The sequence below is a fragment of the Haemaphysalis longicornis genome, unplaced genomic scaffold, assembly GCF_048455015.1.
Source record: "Haemaphysalis longicornis isolate Haplotype H1 unplaced genomic scaffold, Haemaphysalis longicornis Haplotype H1 scaffold_23, whole genome shotgun sequence".
Taxonomy (NCBI): Eukaryota; Metazoa; Arthropoda; class Arachnida; order Ixodida; family Ixodidae; genus Haemaphysalis; species Haemaphysalis longicornis.
Window position 1 is genome coordinate 4,212,551 of NW_027526306.1, and position 21,719 is coordinate 4,234,269.

A 21,719-nucleotide genomic window follows, 5' to 3' on the forward strand; every position below is an offset into this window, starting at 1 on the left:
AGCATATTGACAAGAAGGGGCGCGGTAGGAAGTTGATAGCAAGCAACCGCACATTGCGAGGCGGGGTTTCACGTGGGAACCAGGCACGATAGCTGCGCTGTTTGCAATACTTGGTGCAGCGTGGAAATTCGGGCACAGCGACAATAGCAACCGCGATTTTAATGAAAGACCGATATTGACGAGGGACTAGCCCTGACTGCACTGATACAGAAGGTGAATGTAAGCAGATAAACAGTTCTTACGCTTCAGCTTCCAAGGTAAATAAGCTGGACCGTTTTCGTTCTTATAGTTTAAAAAAAAGACTTGGAGCTTGAAAGTGGCTTTCTTAACCTTTATTTCTACTTCATTATCAGAAAGAGTCTTTCCAAGACTTGGTTGAGAGACTTGGCAGTGATTGAAACATGTTTGTCAACACGTATGTCTCCTAACACCAAATTTAAATACGCCTGTCGGATTAATATGTATCCAAGAACTTTTAAATATCATCTTGCAGCTGTAGCAATCCCCAACAAAATTTTAAAGATCAAAGGTGTTGCATATCTTCACCTTGTTATTGAAACTTATTGTACATCCAAACTAAGTTAGACGTCGACGCATTTTTACTTCTACACAGTAGTGAAGCACACTTCTCACAGTTTACACATTCAGATTGTATACATATGCGCTGACAGAGATTTGGGTAATAGAATTCTTACGATTATATTAAGTGTGCTATCATGTCAAGTACTAAATTGATAGCCTAACCTTATCATCACTGAGAGCTGAAAATATTCTGGAAGAAGACGTAGAAATTTCAAGGTGCTCTCGTGTGCGCATTGGTTTCGAAAACCTAGCGTAGCGGATCTTTAGAGCTTTGGTATGAGCGAAAAAAAATAATATTACTAGGGTGTAGCGTTTTTCTTTTTGTTTCAATAAAGCATTTGACAACCTCTCTGTTACGCAAATAATTTTTGGAATATTGGTGGGGCGGGCACACCGGAACAGAACTTTGCAACATCTGTTCTGGAAAAAAGTGGTAGTTTTTGTTTTGCAGCGACGGGAGAACAAATACCCACTTTGAGTCATCATTTTGTTTTCATATAAAGCGCCGCACCCGACTGCTTTATGGCAGACTACTATAATTTTACAGCGACAACGACAATGAGCGCGACAGTGGCCTCTGCTCTAATTTTCTGTTTGGCGGTGTCTTCTGCGGAACAAGTTACAGACAATTGCACAGAAGAAGCATCTCTAAGAACATCAGCATCAGGTACCTCAGCAAGCCTGGAGCAAGAAAGCACAACAGAGAGTGAAAAAACCCTGTCCACCACAACATTTGCACCAACGACAGCTTCGCTGGTGTGCAAAAACAGCAGCTTGGATGGCTTTTCGGTATGTAAATTCACATTTCCAAACTAAGGTAACTACATTAGGAGAACGTTGGAACTTGCAGGCACACTTCTAAATAAAATGGCCTGTCAGCATCTCCCATGTCGGCACAATTTAGTCGGGCTCAGGTTGCGTGATTGTTAAGTTCAGGCATACAACATCGTTTGTGGGGCATGCAAAAATCCGTTTACTTCGTGTAGGTCCCCGCTAACACGAAAATATATCAAGTGGAGGCTCAGGCTTTTTTTTAAATTCATACTAGAGTTTCAGTTGGAAATCCAGATGCTCACGAAATGAATCCCGCTATATGGGTCTTTTCTGTAAACGTAGCTTAAAAATCGGCGCAGCTATATTCGCCGTCCGAATGCAATACGTGTACTTTTGAAGAAGCAAGAAATGAAGAAGAGAGGCCATTTTCGTTGTTTGGGCGTATGAAGAGTCACTGGCAAAAAGTAAAATGTGTTCCTCAAAATGTTGCTTTCTATGCGACTGGCGAACTCTCCCGGTGCAGATCTACGATCTGTCCCTTTTCAGTGAATTTGTGTTCACGCCCAATGAAGATATTTTTAAAATGACAAGTTTCACACGCCCATTTCTGGGTTCCTTTGACGAGAATATAACTGTTTATCAGCAGTGCATGTAAGACCTCATTATTAGGAAAGGGTTAGTAACCCGCTCTGCTCCTCTAACTTATACGAAAGCCTGCATCTCATGCTACTAGTGTTTCTATCAAGCGTTGAGTAGACCGCCTATTTTTAAATATGAAAGATTTTAGGTATGGAGTCGCGAAACTGCCACTCTGCTACCTTGAAGACAATGAAAACAATATTGCTCAACTTTGTTGTACGAAAAGTGTAGTTCAAACAATCCTCAACACGATAAAAAGAACACTGAACAATTGTCATTCGAACAAAGTTAGGCTACTAAAGAAACTGTGTAAACAACATAGGGCGGTGCAAAAGTCCGACAAAATGTTGCGCGCCGTTGATAGGCATATAATCGAATAAAAAATTGTTTGGCCAGCTATAGTTGTGAATGAGGCCGTATTTATAACAAAGCTTGCAATCGAACGGCAGCTTTGTGAAGTATTCAAAGGGCTTGTGCTCCAAGAGGATGAAAAACAAATGTATGATCTACATATATTTTCTAATGTGCGGTGCACCATCTGTACAGGCCTTAAAGGGACCCTGCAACACTCTTCGTGCAGTGCAAGTAAACCTGCGCGACGTTTAGATTACACTGCCAGGAGCACCTGAGCCAAATATTACACGTGCTTGTGAAGCGGTAAGCGCGCAAATCGCCGAGAAAGACGCGGAAAAACCAACCGCGCTCTCTTCAAGTCTCCTCATTATGCACCCCTGGCATGGCCTCTGCGACTTCAATCGGGCCATGGCTGTCCTGGCTGTCCTATTAGCTGTCGCTGTTCAACTTCGCGGCTAAATTCTGTCATTTCCTGTGACGATCAGCCGTCGTCGGCGCTGTGTATGAACCTCTTCTATGTCTGATACTGTCGGCATGCTTTTGATGTTTCTTTTGTTTTGAGTGCGCGCGAAGTTTGAGTGACGAACTAAATATTCCACTTTCAATGAGCCCACTCGACAACAAACGTTTATTGCTCCAAAAACGCCCTACCAGCCTGAGCGCTCGCTTGCGAGCAGGCCGCCATGCCTGCTTTTTTGTGGCACAAGACCGGAAATAGACCCGTCCAGGTTGCGGGGAAAAGGACAAAAGTCCCGGGCCTGTGACATATCGAAGGCCGCTGAACAGAACGCTGCGCGCCGCACCCCTGTCCGGGCGAGAGCGCGCAGCTTTCGTCGTGTTGTCCGCGGTTGAGTTGAGAGGGAACATTTATGCGCGATTTTTCATCGCGCGTAGTTTCGGTGATAGTGAAGGGATTTTCATAATTCTTACGGCAGGAGATTGCTGGGACAATACACGTTACCCCACAATACATTCCGAGTAGTCGATGATAAGTGTTGCAGGGTCCCTTTAAGGACCTTCTTGGTTCTAATTTCAGATTTTCCACCTAACTGCAATTCCTTCTAATAATCATTAGTAACGAATTACGCCCTTGGCGATTACGGTCAGATGCAATTCGTAAGATGAACACAACCACTGCTTGCTGCAAAATGGGTCTCGCAGACAAGCGAGCCCATCCGTCCGGGCTACGAATGCTTTGGGTTCTCTGCATTGCGGTCCTAATTTTTATCCAGCATATTGTTCAAATTTTGTATATTGCTTTTAACCAAATACTTCTAATTCCAGAAACGTCTGCTAACCAGAAACTTCTAATAATTAGTACAATCATTCCAGATGTGGATATTTGTCTGCTATCGTTTTAATTTTCGTGCATAGCCATTACTTTTTTGTGTTTTAGCAAGTACAACAGCTGCGCGTAGCTATCCTCACTAAGACAGAACTATACTTTCTCTGACCATTTACTGCAGTGTCGTTTGAGAGTCATAGCCATTTACGCATTTTTAGTGCCTGTAGAAGCACAACCGTGACGCGTTATCTCAATGTTCCAGATAGGCTGGTCACGAAATTGAAAATGGGACATTATTAAACCAGAAGGTTCGGTGACGGCTGTTTCTTATTTCAGTTTTTTCGCCGGAATTTAACCATGAGAATGATAAGACGAACTTACGAAACTGGTAAAGGCCATGAAATACCGAGATGTGAGAAGTCAACGTTTATCAACGTAAATTTTGCTTTTCGTCGAGTGTACCGTCGCTTTTACTACAGCAACCTGAATGGTTTTCGAAAAGTAACCGCGACAGATCTGAACATTAGCATCCCTGATAAGTGAGTATGTTGATTTTTATTTGTTAAGTGTACCCATAAACTCCACACCTGTCGCTTTGTGAGGGATTATGTTCAATATACACGTATTATTACATTGGTCGGAAGGTGCCAAGTAAAACATTGCTTCTGGCAACCTCCCCATGTAAGCACAACCTTGTGCTAGTGCAATCAGTATTTGGCAGCGCACCTAAGGGAAGGTGTCGTAACGCGTGTGGTTACGGCTGGGTAAAGACGAAAAAGATACTTTTTAAATGCAGAGCATTTCTTTAAGTCACGATGTCACCCGGCGTTGGCGTGCCTCGGCGTCCGCAACAGCCGTTCCAGGTGCGCCCTCTCCCCCACTCCTCCTCTCTCGCATCACGCTACCCTCCTCGCTCTCAACAACAGGTCCGCACCCCTCCCCCTACACTATATAAAAAATAATACTTACCAGCGCCTGGTTTCGATCCCATGACCCTGCGGGCGGAACGCAAGGTACATGGTGCTGTACCCACTGCGCCACAAAGCCGACACAGAATGAAAGGGTACAAACGCGCCTTATATTCTTGACTCATTCAAACTACGTCAAGTAGCTGCTGATACTGCTGATACAACGCATTCACTGCCTGTGGGCGGAATGCGAGGTACATGGTGCTCTTCCCACTGCGCCACAAAACCGACACAGAATGAAAGGCTACGAACGCGCCTTATATCCTTGACTCAAACTACGTCAAGAAGCTGCTGATACAACGCATTCACTACCACCAACTTCCCAAACACTAAACGTTAACGCAATACACCCACCCCCTATGCGACGCATTTACTCGAGTCCCCCTCGCGGGGACATCGGCCCGTTTTTTTTTGCGTACGTGATTGTCCTATAATGTATTTTTAATCCTCATATTCTTCTCACCTGCAAGCATAGCGGAAAGGAAAACTATTTACTCGATTATAATAAAGAATTTGCCATGTTTCAGGCTCTTCTACCGCACGAAAGTACTAAAAAAAGTTCCAGAGCCATCTACGTTTCTATCCTAAGATATAAAACGCGATAGCGATACTTCGACTCCCACGGAGTGTTTCCGTACGCAGTTGCTTTATTTTTGATCAATGGTTCACGAGCACTGGAGATTATCGCAGAGAGAAAGATTAGCCATGAGGGTTTGTAATCGCCATGTCACAGGAAAGACTAAGGCTCTCTGCACTTCTGTTGAATAAATGTGCGCGTAAAAGGTTGAGGATGCCAGGTTTTGGTAAGTTAGGGTGCAGCATCAGTGTTAGTGTTTCAAATTGTTCATTCTGCGATCTCTAGGACGGGCTGAACACTTTTCCTGTTTACGAAGAGAGAGAGAGAAAGAGAGAGAGAGAGCGAGGATGTTTGTTCAGGAAAAAATAGTTGTGGTTTACGAAAATGCTGTGAAGAGATGACAGGGAGCTCAAGGGTAAAATCTGAATACTAAGGCAACAGATGCAGCACCTCCCTCCCTTGCACTCCACATCAGCTCGCGCTGATATTGATGTAACGAGTTGGTCAAAACTGACTCCCATATCGTGACGGAGTGGAATAGGTTATTTTCCCTTGACCATACCATTCGACATGGCTACGAGGGGAGTAAAATAGTGGAGGTTTCCCAATTTTAGCCGAGAGAGAGAGAGAGAGCAACAAAAGGAAGAGTTTGGAGATCCTCCCCGGTCCTTTACCTCTTTTAGGGGGCAGCCAGGAGTCCTTGGACCTCAACGGCGTCTTCAGCCATCCGGACGAGTTCGACTTGCACGGCGGTATCGGAGCTGAGCAGCGCGGTTTCCACTGCTCCACGGTTCTAATGTCTAAGAAAGGGCGTCCTTTCTGCTGTACCTGTTTACTCTTTATGGGACACGACCAAACCATGGGCTTGAGGTCCACTCTGCCTTTAGAAAGTTTGCATTCAGCTATGTACAGCCGCAGGTAACAGCGGCTGTAGGTTAAAGGGTTAGGGAACGTGTTGGTCTGGAGCAAACGCCAAGCCACAGATTGCCACTTAAAGTTCTGTGTAGTGTAGGGTATTTCGCTCTTTTAAGGCTGTAATGATCTAGTATATCCCGATAAGATACCAGCCTGTCCAGCCCCGACCGGCGAAACAAGTGAGCGTCGACGGTGGAATCATCGGCGTCGGTCCGGTTCGTTAGACCTCGAGCCGCGGCGTGCGCGTTCTGGTTCCCCGGGAGACCGAAGTGGGCCGGCGCCCAGACTATTTGGACCCCTCTCATCCGATCGCCGCAGAAACCGGCCAGCAGGATTTTAAGCTCTTCCGACGACACGCGCCCTCTCGAGAAATTAAGGATGGCCGACTTGGAGTCGATCACTATAAATTTGTATTTGCTGGATGCCGTCAATGGCCGTCTCCTCCCCGACTTCAGACGACGTCGTGACGATCGTGCAAGAAGCGACTAAATCGCCCTGTCGATTTACCATGGCTACGGCCATGGCGTCACAATTGTCATAGTCGCGGCGTCCACGTAAACCACGTCCTCAGACCTCTCAAATCTTTTTTGCAGTGCCTGTGCTCTTGCGAGTCTGCGTTCTGCGTTGTGTACGGGGTTCATGTTCTTGGGCAGTGGCGGGACGTATAAGGTGGCCCTGATCTCAGTTGGGATGTCCAATTTAGCTCCAGCTCGAGATTCATAGTTGATGCGAAGGGAGCTTAAAATGTGTCGCCCAGTCGGGCTCTTCGAGAGCCTTTACAGTTGTGCGATCCTCTAAGCTTCGATCAGCTCGTCTAAGGTATTGTGCAAGCCCAGTGCTTCGAACCGTTTATTCGAGGTAGTGACGAGTATGCCTAGTGCCTGTTTGAAGGCCTTCCTGATCATGGAATCTGTTTTGCTCTTTTCGTCCATCCTGAGCTACAGGTACGGGGCGACGTAGACCACGCGGCTTACCACGAATGCCTGAACTAATCGAATGAGGTAACATTCCTTCATCCCGTGGGGCCGGCTGGCAATTCGCGAGACGAGTCTGCTTGTTTGAGAGAAGCTAGATTCGAGTTCCCTTATAGTTTCGATAATAAGCTGCCCCCCGTTGGCATAGAGTTGGATTGGTGATGTTGTGGTTGCCGATATGCGTCCCCCCAGGGCTGGTTAGTAGAGCAGGAGCTCTGACTTTTGTGGGGAACAATCCAAGTCTCTCGGCTTAGCGTACGCTTCGACTGCATCTATGGCCCTCTGCAGGACGTCATGTATCTGTCCGTCGCTGTTTCCGGCCGCCCAAAGGGTTACATAGTCCGTAGTGATAATGTGCTGTAATCCCTCTATCTTTTCTAGCATATCTGGGAGGCCGATCATTGCGACGTTGAAGAGTAATGGCGTGAGGACCGAACCTTGCGGTGTGCTCCTGCTTACCAACTCCAACTCGCTAGATTCCATGCTCCCGATCGTTAGGGTGGCTGTCCGGTCCATTAGAAAGTCTTTCACGTAGTCGTAGGTTCGGAGGCACACCGTTTTGCCAAGTTTTCTCGCACCGCGTCATGCCTAACGTTGTCTAATTCTTGGTCAATTCTAACCCCGGTACTGCCCTGGTGCCTACAGGAGAGCAGCCATCCCCGTCGATAATCTCATGTTTAAGCCTCAACATAACGTCTTGAGTTAATAGCTTGGGTCGCAATCCTGTCATGGTATGAGGGAAAAGCCTCTTCTCATCCATCTACCTGTTGAGTCTGTTCAGAACTAAATACTCCATTAACTTCCCAAGGCAAGAGGTAAGCGAGATTGGTCTTAGGCTCTCTAGCTGTACTTTTTTCCCTGGTTTCGGGATCATAACGATCTTAGTGGTCTTCCATTGTCTGGGGATCGCGCTTTCGCTCCAACATAAATTTATATATTTGGTGAGAGCCTCAATAGAGTCCTCGTCTAAGTTTCTCAACATTTTATTTTTAACACCGCCCGGTCCCAAGGCGGACCTGGTAAGGAGATCGTGTATGGACCCCCGCACCTCCGCCGTCATGAAGGGGCGGTCCAGAGTTGGGTTTGCAGTTCCCGCGTACGGTGTAAGATTTTCTTTAGGATTTGGGCCGATATATCGGTCCCGGAATTTCTTTGGTTAGGGCATCGTCCGTTCCTTTGTAAGTATGAAAATTTTGCTAAGGTTTGGCCTTTGCTCAGTCTCACTGCTGGTTGAGTCAATGAGATATCGAAGGCTATTCTAAGTTTTCGCCAGGCCTATCTGTCGTTCCATGCCATCGCAGGTGTTGTGCCAGTTTTGGCGCGAGAGCTGAGTGGTGTAATCTTCGATTTGCTTATTGAGAACAGCGAGCCGCCTACGGAGTGGACGGTTGAGGTTTTGTTTTTCGAGCCGTTTCTCCAAGCCGCGCTTCGCTTCCCACATGTGTAGGAGTTTCGAGTCTGCCTGTTGCATTCCGACTTCCTCTGGGATAGTTTTTGTGGCTTTCTCCACACAGGTGTGAAGCTGTTCGACCCAAGATTTAATGTCCTCGATTTCGTGCGTCTCCACTCTATCTTCGTGCGAATCCCTTTCGGCTGCTCTAAGCTCCCTGAACTTGTCCCAGTCTGTGATCTTGATCTTCGCACCTTTCTTGGGTATTTGAGGTCTTGCTTTAAGGTTTGTGGCGACTATATAGTGGTCACTTCCCAGATTTTCTTGTGTGTTTACCCATTTGGTGTCATGTCGGGCGTTCTTTGTGAAAGTTAGGTCTGGTGAGGTATCCACGCTTACGCTGTGGCCCGTCCTAGTGGGGTACGTCGGGTCGTTGACTAGGGACAGACCCTCCCGCTGAGCATCCAGCCAGAGACTCCGCCCCTTGGTCGTTTGCCGCCTGTACCTCCAGGCAGTGTGGTGGGCCTTGAAACCGCCCGCTATCACTAGTGTTTGATGCTTGGTAATGTCTGGTCTGCGGAAAGGGATGGTCTGCAGGAAGACTGTGTCCTGTTCGGAGCTGCGCTACTGTGAGGTCGCCGGTTCCAAGAGTGGACTTTTGAGCTTAGTAATTGCTGCGTTCAGAGCCTTTCCGCAATTACTATTTCTAGCATTTGCTTTATTTTAGTAATTTCTGCCTGATGGGCTTCCTGGTTGGAAAGGGGTGGAGAGTCTTTCCTCTCAAACGCGAGTGGAGCAGAGTGCGAGACCACGTAAGCCCAGCGTACCTTGTTGTTTTGTTTGCTGCCTCCGGAGGTTCGATGCTCAGTAAGCCGGGGAGGCGATCTCGAGCGATGTTGGCTCCCACGTGAAGCCGACCGTGATTGGGGCCGACCCTTTTAACCCGTAGAAGTCTCCGCTTTGGCCTCGTGCTGTTGCTGTTTCTTGCTCTTGTGGTCCCGGCTGCTGCTGGTGCCTCTCCTTTGCCCCTCGTTTGTGGCTGTGCTGCAATGGCGCGCCTGCCGTGATGCTAACCACGAGGGTCGACGTTTTCCGTGGTGGTGGCTGGGAGACCGGGAGGCAGCACGACCCCCGACCTTGTTCGCCCGAATCGAGGCCGAGCGACTCGGCGTCCGGCTCTGAGATGCGTGGCCACTGGGGTCGCCATCCGAGTGGAGCGTCAGTCAAGGGAAGGATTCGGATCTGTCCCTAATGTTTTTGAGGATTCCTTTCTCTTGTCCATCTTTGCTTTCATTCGTGGTGTTGAGCTGCTTCTTGCGCTCTCTGTCCCAGTGACGCTTCTTTAGCAGGTATGGAACGCGGTAACGTTGTTGCGTTTGTCGCCCGTTTTGTGTTCCTTGCCGCACACTGTGCACTGAGGTTCACATGGGTGATTGCCCTGCGGATCCCGGGTTCCGCACGTGGAGCATATCTTCGGGGTGTAGTGGGCGATGTTGGGCACACGTCGGTTCTATGTCCGAAGCGTCCGTAGCGATCACACACCACGTGTTCCTTCCGGTGGAGAAAACAACGGTATTCCGCGCCGCGGTAGTAGACATAATGCGGGACTACGACTCCTTCGGACACTATGATGGCAGTGGTGGATGAGCCCAGTCTTCTCGCTTGGAGGATAGTAGGGTTTCTTCGGTTAACGAGGCTTCTGGTGATATCGTCCGCGCTGTCTGTGTCCGGGATGTTGTGTATGACTCCCTTTGGGCTGTCTTCGGGTGGCGTGGCGTATGCGCTTATCCCGTGGGATTTGTTGCCGAGCGTTAGTGATTCCACCTTGCTGCAGCAGGCAGCTCTCTGCAGGCTTGGTGTGCTGACCACCAACAGGTTACATAAGGTATTGACTCGAAGCGTGTCGTCTTCGACTTCTTCCGACTTGAGATGTGCGGCGCGGAGTACGCAGTCTTTTATGAGCGCCTGGCTGCAGCGCTTTAAGTACAGGCCGTCTCGCGGCCGCAGAATTATTTTCACATCCCCTCGTTGCCGCGGCGGCGCAACCTGAACCTCCGCCGATGTGCGGCGGTGTGCCCTTTTCAGTGGTGAGGCCTAGCTGGCGAGGGCTTGGGCGCCCTTCCGGCGGTGGCTTTCCATCCATCCAGCATCTTGAGAAAACTCTTCCGGTGAGATTGACTCCCCTTCCACTTCCACGGCGTGCATACTCGATCACGGAGAGATGCTGTAGAGACCATTGGGGTGCCGCGGCGAGAGAGGACGTGGCGGCTGGGCAGGCCGCCGCGCCGGGCTGCAGGCTTGGTGTGCTGACCACCAACAGGTTACATAAGGTATTGACTCGAAGCGTGTCGTCTTCGACTTCTTCCGACTTGAGATGTGCGGCGCGGAGTACGCAGTCTTTTATGAGCGCCTGGCTGCAGCGCTTTAAGTACAGGCCGTCTCGCGGCCGCAGAATTATTTTCACATCCCCTCGTTGCCGCGGCGGCGCAACCTGAACCTCCGCCGATGTGCGGCGGTGTGCCCTTTTCAGTGGTGAGGCCTAGCTGGCGAGGGCTTGGGCGCCCTTCCGGCGGTGGCTTTCCATCCATCCAGCATCTTGAGAAAACTCTTCCGGTGAGATTGACTCCCCTTCCACTTCCACGGCGTGCATACTCGATCACGGAGAGATGCTGTAGAGACCATTGGGGTGCCGCGGCGAGAGAGGACGTGGCGGCTGGGCAGGCCGCCGCGCCGGGCTCCGTCGGTGGCGGTCCGTCTCTGAAGTAGGCCTAGTTGACGCCGCACCGCATCACTCGCTGCGGGCGAAGTGAGCGTAACTCAAGGAACAAAAAATACCTCTAGAGGTATCGGGCGACGTTGGGAAAAATCCAGTGGGGTCTTTCGCCTGATGCAGTCCGATAATTTTCGCTAGCGGCTGATTAAACACGGAGCCGGCGTGAGGTGCGTCCGCACTCCATGGCACCCTAGCGGCCATCCCTCCAATTTTAGCCGAGTTTCAAGTAATGTATGAAGTTTCCACCCAACACCTTAACGCACAAAGATTTGCAGATACTTGTGTTGGTTTTTCATGCACACAGTTTGTGATTCTTCAGCAATTAGATCTCGTTGTAGCCAGGGAAAAGATCGTGTTCCCATGAATAAAAGGCAGAAGAATAAATGTTTATTTTCCGAGCGCTGGTGCTGCTGTTAAGGCACATTCCCGGTGGGGGGCTTCTCTGGTCAGGGATGTCCTGGCCTTGGCTTGCATTCCACGCCCTCTCCCCCAGTATACGCTGGATCTCATGGTACGGACTTTCAGGCAGGCCACACATTGTTCGTAGGAGAGGGAAGAGTTGAGGTAGACCTGGGGTTTGCCAATACTCCCATACTTGACTGTATAGGGTATTGGGTAACGGACAGATATTACAGGTGGCCGTGCCTAGGGTCGGCTCCACACCCCGTGGTCACAAGGAGCACGGTATCTAAGTTTTGTGCATCTTGATCAGTGCGTCATTCTCTTAAAGACCATTGTTTCTGGGTGCCCAAGTGGGGTGTTAACGTTTTGCATTGTAGATGGGAATACCTTACCGAAGCGCATAGGTATTCTGCTTGCAGAGTCTGTAACGACCTTACGCTTGCATTTGATACTTCTGTTATTCGGATTCCCGAGAGAATGGCTCCAACTTCCACTTCTTTCTTCCTGTGTGTTGGAGGGCAATGGCGTCACAAAGAATTCCAGAATAGTCTAAAGCAAAATCTGCAGCGTCATGCTTTTGTACTTCCCAAAGTCAGTGCATGCGGTGGTCTTATTATTTCGGAACTTTCCCCGAATGAACTTGATTCTGCCATATTGCCTTTTCCTGTTTACGACTGTATCCGTAGTTTCGGTGCAGGAGATATTTTACGCGTAGTTGCTGGAACGGTAAGTGCTCTATCATGGCGTGCAGTAGTTTCTTTTCAAACGCAGGATGGGTGCCTGTCTTCAATACGATGTACTTCCCCCGAAGTTCGTTTTTCCATCCGCTCGCCTGGTGCTCGGAGAGTGTTTTCTCGGCTTTCTTGAAATGCATTAGGAAAACAAGTTCAGGACATATTCATGGTCCTCAACTTGTTCTAACATTCTAACTCGTCTCTAAATCCTACTTAGTACGACTGCAGGCTGAAGGCCTCCTCTAGTGACCTTCACCCGCTCCTGTACTGCGATTCTCGAATACATTCTTTGCTCCGAATATCTTAAATTTATCCCTCCATCGAGTAAATGGCGTTTCCCTTCAGTACACCCGTCTATGCATGTGCATTCTGTTACCCCTGCGTTCCAGACGTTGTTAGTTTGTCTTACGTTCAAAATTGAGAGGTTGAGGACTGCCTCATATTGCCGCGGACCATGAACGGGTTTGTTTATTTATTGTTTGTTTTTAAGGCCTGGTCGCGCCCGGCTCTGTTATCTGTGTCCCATGCAAAGCGCGTGTTCCATTCTTTATTTGTATGCCGAACGGGCTATCTCATTCAGATAAGCAGAGTGTTTCGCCCTAACGCCGCTATCCCAGAATAAAGTTCTGTGATCTACAATGTTCTGGATGTGAATCGACTGTTCCAGAAACTCTCGCGCCGAACGATAAAAGCCTGCACAGCAGACGCCGCGGCATTCGATTCTGCGACTCTCGCAGACGCAAGTCACTTTGTTGACCACTGCTTCGCCGCCTCTGTATTCTTTTGAGTTGTTAGGGGAGCACAAGTTCGCTCCAATAAACTTGTCTCTCCTTCAAGACAACTGCGTCGTCCTTTCGTTTTTGTATTCGTGACATCTGGTGGAGGTGCGGGGTACTCACCCTTTATGCTCCCTACGACATCTGGAAGCCGCCAAGCCAGTCCAACCAGAGAAAGCCGCCGACTGCAATTATTGCTACCCGAGTTCGGTCTTATGCCAGACGGGCCCAAGAGAAGAAACGCTGCAACCAACGCCATGGTGCAAGAAACAACGTCGCCAATCGTCCTGCAGCAGCCCCGGGAACCGCCATCGTTCCGATGAGCCCCCGCTGAAGACCCCGAGGAATGGTTGGAGAAGCTGGAGCGCGTGCGGACCTTCAGCAGGTGGGACGATGAAGAAACCTTCCGGCATGTTTTCTTTTACTTGGAGGATGCAGCTCGAACTTGGTTCGAGAACCATGAGAGCGCCTTGATCGACTGGACGCAATTCAAAAGCGAGTTCCTTAGGACCTTCACGACCGCGGTGAGAAAAGAACGAGCTGTGCTTTTACTGGAAACTCGAACGCAACACCCGAACGAAGGAGTCGGAATCTTCGTTGAGGAAATGAAGCGACTATTTCGTCGCGCGGACCCGGATATGACGGAAGAAAAGAAACTGAGGTTTCTGGTGCGAGGAGTAAAGCAAGACCTTTTTGCTTGCCTTGTACGCAACCCCCCAAATCGGTTGCCGAATTCGCATCCGAGGCGGCCTCCATGGAGAAGACGTTGGAAATGCGCACGAGGCAGTACGACCGTCCCATCAATGCGCTAGTTGTGGACCCGATCAATGCCGGGGCTCTTAGCTCTGACACACTACGTGATACAATCCGCGCTATCGTCAGGGAAGAACTGCGGAAACTCTTCCCAACAACGCCGCAACCCCAAGTCACCTCTATGAGCGACGTGATTCGGGAAGAAATTCAACTCGCTTTGGGGACTTCTACGCCTTTCGAAGTACCACTTGAGCATCAAGCTATGACCTACTCCGCGGCTGCTCGACGACCCCGCCCTGCTCCAACCCGTCTTCAAGAAGTTCCGCCGTACCGCCGTGCACTGTCGCCCGCCCGACCCCCTGCACGCCAAAACCAGGCTCCGAGGAAGACGGACGTATGGCGAACCGCCGATAATCGTTCGCTGTGCTACCACTGCGGAGAGGCCGATCACACCCACCGTCGCTGCCCGTACAGGAGACTCGGGCTGCGTGGTTTCTCCGTCGACGCCCCACGCCCCCGACCCGGCCAGCGCCCTACGGAGATCGACGAATACCCGTCCAGCACTAATCGAGGCCCAGCCCGCTTCAACCGATCGCCGTCGCCCTACCCATACCAGTCGCCCAACCGCCGTAGCAGTGCTGATTTCGCACGTGGAAGGTCCCCCAGCCCATGCGGGGGAAACTAAAAGCAGCAACTTCTGGAGGTGAAGTTGCTCTACGGGGAAAAACTGGAAACCCTCCAACAACGCAAGGACGCGCTGAAGACAGTGATTCACGACATGCCAACATCCCCACGACCCGACCTAACCCTTACGAGACTCCCGAACACAACGACACCTACACGGCGCGACGCGAACCCGACCTGACCGAGACGTCCGCTGAGAAGACGACGAGAACGACGACGCACAGTTCCCGACCGTCAACACACACAAGCTGAGATACGACGCCCCGACGAACCCGGAACTCGAGGAAGGTGGCATCCGACGTCAAGGTGTCCGTCGACGGCTTTGACGTAGTCGCCCTCATAGACAAGGGAGCCGACTACTCAGTAATGAGCGGACCATTTGCGTCTAAGCTGAAGAAAGTTATGACCAGATGGGACGGTCCGCACATACGCACAGCAGGAGGACACCTCGTGACGCCAAGTGGAACGTGCACATCCCGCGTCACCATAGACGGCACGACGTAGCCTGCCGCGTTCGTCATCTTGCCTAACTGCTCCCGCGACGTAATTCTCGGAATGAACTTTTAGACGGACAACGGCGCAATAATTGATCTGCAGACCAAGTCGATAACTTTTTCCTCCGATCACTCCATGACGCCGGAACCGAACCCCGAACACCATGCAGCTGTAAGGATCGCCGATGATCATGTCACCCTGCCACCCCACGCAAGTTTGATGATCACCTTCTACTGTGAAGGTGCTGCTCCTGACGTTGACGCTATCGTGTAGAGTGACCAAAGGTTGCTTCTCGACCACGGTGTGTCTGTCGCAAGAGGCATTGCGCGGTTTAAGCAGCGGAAATCCCACGTTTTGGTCACCAATTTCACTGAGGAGTACCAGCATTTAAGCAAGGGCGCTTCAATTGTGTACCTCGAAGAAACGCAACAAGCAAGTGACGTGATCGCGGTTGCCGAATTTGAACGCGCACAAGAAGATACCTTCAAGCTGTTGAATCCCTTCGACGTGAATCCGACGTTACCGCAAGCAGAACGAAACAAATTATTGGCTTTGCTGCGTCGCTATAGGGAGTGTTTTTCGTCGAACTCAACTACGTCAGACACCCCTAGCGAAGCACCGAATAATAACCAAAGATGGAGCCCGACCTACCCGACATTCACCGTACCGCGTCTCTTCCCACGAGAGGGAAGCCATCCGGACTCAAGTCGACGACGTGCTCAGCGACGACATTATACAGCCATCGAAAAGCCCCTGGGATGCGCCGGTTGTACTGGTGAAGAAAAAAGACGGCACATTAAGGTTTTGCGTTGATTACCGACGACTGAACAAAGTCACCAAAAAGGACGTATACCCCCTGTCACGAATCGACGACGCCCTCGACCACCTCTGCCACGCGAAGTACTTCTCATCGATGGACCTGAAGACCGGCTACTGGCAAATTGAAGTGGACGAGAGAGACCGAGAGAAGACGGCATTTATAACCCCAGACAGCCTATACGAGTTCAAGGTGATGCCGTTTGGGCTGTGCACAGCACCAGCGACGTTTCAAAGAGTCATGGACACTGTGCTAGCTGGCCTTAAGTGGCACATCTGCCTCGTATACCTCGACGACGTTGTGGTATTCGCCCGGACTTTCGACGAACACCTTGCAAGGTTGGAATCTGTACTCGAGGCCATCCGTACGTCGGGGTTAATGCTGAAGCCCGAAAAGTGCCGCTTCGCTTACGAGGAACTCAAGTTTTTGGAACACGTCGTCAACGCCGCGGTAGTCCTGCCTGACCCGGCGAAAACATCAGCCATAGTGAACTTCCCAAGACCTAAAGACAAAAAGAGCGTGCGAAGATTTCTCGGACGGTGCGCATACTACCGGCACTTCGTCACAAGCTTCGCCCGCATCGCAGAGCCACTCACGGGCCTGACAAAAGATAGTACCCCTTTCGCCTGGGAAAACGCACAAGAAAATTCCCCCGCATTTCCCCGAGGGGGAGAATGTGAAAGTGCGAATGCACGGTTGTCGGCCCGCTTGCGGCGCTTGCGCTCGGCCCCCGCAGCCCACCGCCTCGCCGCCTTCTCTTCCATCTCTTCCATCGGGTTTGTAGTATCACGTGTACACCACGCAGTTATCAAGCCGCTATAACGCCGCTGAGTCGCCAACGCACGCCGCTGACGACGTAGTTTGAATGCGTTAAAGATATAAGGCGCGTCTAACACTGATACCACCGTCGCGTCCGTGGCTTCGTCGGTAGAGCGTCGCGCTGCGGCCGCAAAGTCCTCGGATCGAAACCTGGCGCCGGATGCTGTTTCTTTTTCAAATATAGAGGAGCACTGCGGACGCCAACGCCGCCGACGCCGGCGGTGGATGGTTCGGGGTCGCTTATAAAGTGCACTTAAAAAGCATTCTGCGAGCTGAAACAACGCCTGCAAAACCCGCCCGTGCTCGCTCATTTCGACGAAAACGCCGAAACAGAAATGCACACGGGCGCCAGCGATATAGGTTTGGGGGGCCGTCCTCGTCCAAAAGCAAAGCGGGTGTGAAAAGGTAATCGCCCATGCAAGCCGTGGTCTGTCGAAGGAGGAGATAAACTACTCTGCCTCCGCAAAAGAGTGCCTGGCAATCATATGGGCCATTTTAAAATTTCGCCCATACGTGTATGGTAGACCATTCAAGGTTGTAACAGACCACCATGCACTGTGTTGGCTCGCCAATTTGAAGGACGCCTCTGGCCGTCTTGGGCGGTGGAGTTTGCGCCTGCAAGAGTTCGACGTTGCAATCGTCTACAAATCCGGCAGGAAACACTCCGACACCAACTGCTTGTCCCGCGCCCCTCTCGACCCACCACCACAAGACTCCGACGAAGACAGCGCGTTCTTCGGAGTTGTTGCGGCGAGCGACCTTGCCGCCCAGCAGCGTGCCGACCCCGACTTGCGCGTAATGATCGACTACCTCGAAGGACGAAACGTCGCCGTGCCTAGAGCGTTCAAGCGGAACTTACCAGCATTCAGCATCAAAAACTCCGTCCTCGTGAAGAAGAATTTCAGCCCCGGAACGAGAACGAATTATCTACTTGTCATCCCCACCGACCTTCGTGACGAAATTTTGGAAGCGTCCCACGACGACCCGTCTTCCGGACATCTCGGCACAGCTCGCACTATTGCAAAAATTAAGGCGAAGTACATCTGGCCCCGCCTTTCATCTGACGTTACCCACTACATTCGGAGTTGCCGTGACTGCCAGCGACGAAAAACGCCGCCGACAAGACCCACCGGACTTCTGCAACCGATCGCCGTCCCATCGAGGCCCTTTCAACAGATTGGAATGGACCTTGTGGATTGTCGTAGCGACAGACTACATGACGCGCTATGCAGAGACCGCCGCTCTTCCGAGGGGGACAGCACAAGAAGTCGCCAAGTTCTTTATAAACCAGGTTGCTCTGCGACATGGAGCCTCTGAAGTCCTAATCACGAACCGCGGAACGGCCTTTACCGCGGAGCTGATGCGAGGAATCTTACGCTACAGCAACACGGATCACCGAAGAACGACGGCGTACCACCCCGAAACGAACGGACTAACGGAACGTCTGAACAAGACGATTGCGGATATGCCTTTCATGTACGTCGACGTTGAACATAAGACTTGGGACGAAGTCCTCCCGTATGTCACGTTTGCGTACAACACAGCGACGCAGGAAACTACGCAGATGACACCGTTCGAGCTTGTCTATGGAAGACGGCCGACTACGATGCTCGACGCCATGCTTCCGCATGTAGAAGACGACGACCTCAACGCCGACGTCCAAGGATACCGTCAACGTGCGGAGGAGACCCGCCAGCTCGCTCGAGTTCGTATAATGGACCAGCAGCTGGTTGATGCCGGCCGCTACAACCTCCGACGCCGAGACGCCGAGTACCAACCAGGGGATCGTGTGTGGGTTATGACTCCCATTCGATGGCGCGGACTCAGTGAGAAGCTTCTGCGACGGTATTTCGGACCCTACCAGATTCTACGACGTGTTGGCCAATTAACCTACGAAGTGATCCCCAGTGGTGATTCCGGCACATCACGACGACGCACGCGACCCGAAGTCGTCCACGTGGTTCGCCTCAAACCGTACTTCGCAAGATGACGCTCTTTTTGTTGTTGTTTTGTTGTGGCTGTTTTTTCGGACTGTCGTTTTATTTTAGAATCGGGTCGATGCACTCTTAGAGGGGTAATGCCGCGAACAATGTACGGGTTTGTTTATTTATTGTTTGTTTTTAAGGCCCGGCCGCGCCCGCCTCTGTTATTTGTGTCCCATGCGAAGCGCGTGTTCCATTCTTTATTTTTATGCCGCATGGGCTATCCCATTCAGATAAGTATTTCGCCCTAACGCCGCTAGCCCAGAGTAATCTTCTGTGATCTACAATGTTCTGGATGTGAATCGACGGTTCCAGAAACACTCGCGCCGAAAGATAAAAAGCCTGCACAGCAGACGCCGCGGCATTCGATTCTGCGACGTTCGCCGACGCAAGTCACTTTGTTGACCGCTGCTTCGCCGCCTCTGTATTCTTTTGAGTTGTTAGGGGAGCACAAGTTCGCTCCAATAAACTTGTGTCTCCTTCAAGACAACTGCGTCGTCCTTGTCTTTGTGACAATATGCTGTACTAATTATAGCGTTACTATCACTTTCGTTAGGTCGGGTAAATTCGTGCACCATAGCGGCTGCAATATTCGGCTCATGATCATGGCTGCACGAGTCTTATCGGTGTTCTTCTCTTTTTATTGCTTTATTTTTGGTTGGGAGTTTTGTTTGTGGGCTAAAGATTGTTTAGAGATTTTTTAGCTGCGGTGATTTTGGCGCCACCGCTTTTTCCAGGTCCACGTTGAGCCTTCTTAAGTGAGTAGTGTCTTGGAAGACATCCGTACTTACTTTTAGGGTGACTTTTAACACCGCCACGTGGCGTCATTTGTCGTTACCAAACCCAGCTTGCAGCGGAGACAGAACCGTGGCAATATTTTCAACTACTTCGAAAACCTATGTGATTAGAACTGCATCCTGCATCTTATTTTTTTTCTGCTTATGATACATGTCTTCCTTGATGTCTGAGAGACTGTGGTTAATTATTTTTCCCCTGTTTTATTTAGGTCACCTAACGTTGGTGCCGCCTTACGTTCCGGTGGAAAACCCGCCGCGGGGCTCAGTGGCTAAGGCGTTGCGCTGCTTATCTCAAGGACCCGGGTTCGATTGCCAGCTGCGGCGCTTGTTTTCCCCAAAACACCATTGTGTTGATATTACAGCGCACGTTAAAGATCCTAAGGTGGTAAAATTATTCGGGAGACTTTTACACCGCGCCTCGTATGCCACGGGCAGCTTCGGCGGGTTAATTACGGCAATTTATGTTTTTATCTTCTGGTGGAAACACGCTTTGATGTGATTACCTAAGTTGCCGGTACAGCTGATGTTTGTGTTTGCCTAGCATGGTACCACTTAATGGGCATAGAGCAGCTGCAAAGATGTGTCCTTTCTTTCGTATCCGCCGTTGCATCATCGTCGTTCTTTCCAAACTTGAGTTACCGTTCACGTTATTACGATTCAGCGGAGCCCTCAAATCTTGCTGCCTCAGTCGTAGCTTCCGGGTGGCAGCGGTGATGTATTTCCGTGGACGCCTGATAACCACGGCTCATAGAGGACGGCTAAGAGCCACGCGGGAATCGAAAAATGAACCAAATAACGATATCACGTAAAAATATAAATATAACGAAAGATATGCACATTGCTGGGATTACGAATGCCAAAGCATGAATGTTGAGCTGTACGCGGTATGCGTACAGCTCAACGTAATTTTGCCGTGTGAGACATTTCGCACTCCGGTCCACCTGAACTCTTCCGAACAGTATTGATCTGCCTCCTACGCAGTGCGTCGGTGGTTTTTTATAGGGTAGTGAGCTGGTATAGTTGGCGACGAGTGTGATTTTTCCTTCTTCCATGCTCTTCAGCTGTGATCTTTTTGCGAGGACCATCACATCACGCGTTTTTAATGTCAGGATGTGCAACACGACGTGCTATAGTACGATTTGTGTAAGGAAATGCCTCCGCAAGGAGCCGTCTTTCGGCTACGGACCCCGGACGTTATCTTCGCGCTGAATTGGAAGTCGAAGCTCTTCAGTATAGAATCTTTGGCTTGGATCTTCAGTGTCTTCTCGATATTATTGAGATGGTGTTATAGGTAGGGTTTAGGTAGCATTTGACACCAGCCGGGGTAAGACGTTGCATCGGTGCTTCTATATGTGGCTTCAAATATACATAAAAGTGAGTGCTATAACAGCATTTACAAACTTATAGGTACAGCAGATGATTTCATGAATCGGCACCTGTTGTAAATTGGCAGGCAAAAAAGGCGTTGCAAGCTTACGACGCTGTAACTGCTGGCAGCTGTTGACATATTTATTTATTCCGCGATTCCTAAAGACTTTTCGCATACACAAATCAAACAACACAATAATGGGGGCTAGCAAAATCACAAAATATAAATGTAGAAAAATGCCAGCAATAACAATTTCTCAAGCATATAACTCCAAAACACAATAGAACAAATAAAGAGAAAGAAATGCATATGTAAGCAAGCGAAAACACAATTAGATCACTTCATTACTTCACGAGACTTTTAATTTAGTAATGTTAGCTTCAGCGGCAATGTTCTGTGGTAGGGTATTCTATTCTGTTATATTGCGTGGAATGAGTTTCTGTGCGAACGAAAATGAATGGCAAATGATACGCTTAATTTTGCAAGAATGATCGCGCCGTGGAAATGTAACAGCGAGTGAGTGAAACAAGCCCTCGCGAAGGTGGTCGTGGTGATGCAATTTATAAAAAAGTGTTAGGCAAGCACGTTGGCGGCGAAACGATAATGAAACCAACTCCGCCTGATTTTTTAGGGAGTTGCTCTTGCGTATGGTGGAAAATCACGAAGAATAAAACGACCAGCAGGATTTCTGGTCCTTTTCCTACTCTTTTGGGAAATACAAACGCCAGAAAAGCGTGTTGGCTAGACATGACGTCGTCCTACATGGCGTGCAAGAAGTTCTGCTAGACGCTCTATGGGACAAAAAGGAGTACGTGGGCGCGATCTGATGAGTAGTTTTTTAAACCAGACCATCAGGCTCC

At 50.0% G+C, this 21,719-nt stretch overlaps 1 long non-coding RNA gene across 1 annotated transcript in view; it reads left to right on the top strand.

Moving 5' to 3' along the window:
• Positions 1-1,116: 1,116 nt before the first annotated feature.
• LOC144172524 (uncharacterized) overlaps positions 1,117-21,719 on the top strand; it is a 39,512-nt gene continuing 18,909 nt past the window's right edge. The window contains exons 1-2 of the long non-coding RNA XR_013323031.1: positions 1,117-1,371; positions 3,971-4,173. This is a non-coding gene — a long non-coding RNA (uncharacterized LOC144172524). The remainder of the gene's footprint in view (positions 1,372-3,970; positions 4,174-21,719) is intronic.